A 232-nucleotide genomic window follows, 5' to 3' on the forward strand; every position below is an offset into this window, starting at 1 on the left:
AGCGAGCGTAGGCTAGTATCTCTATCATAGATATCGAGCCACTCCACTCTCCCTCGGTAGATAGAGAACCAGAGAGACTCAGCGAGATCTAGAAATCTCTCGATAAATAGCGATCATATATCTCTCTCTCTCTCTCTCTCTCTCTCTCTCTCCTCCTCTCTCTCTCTCTCTCTCTCTCTCCTCTCTCTCTCTCTCTCTCTCTCTCTCTCCTCTCTCTCTCTCTCTCTCTCTC

Source organism: Cottoperca gobio, chromosome 22 (genome assembly GCF_900634415.1).
Source record: "Cottoperca gobio chromosome 22, fCotGob3.1, whole genome shotgun sequence".
Lineage (NCBI taxonomy): Eukaryota > Metazoa > Chordata > Actinopteri > Perciformes > Bovichtidae > Cottoperca > Cottoperca gobio.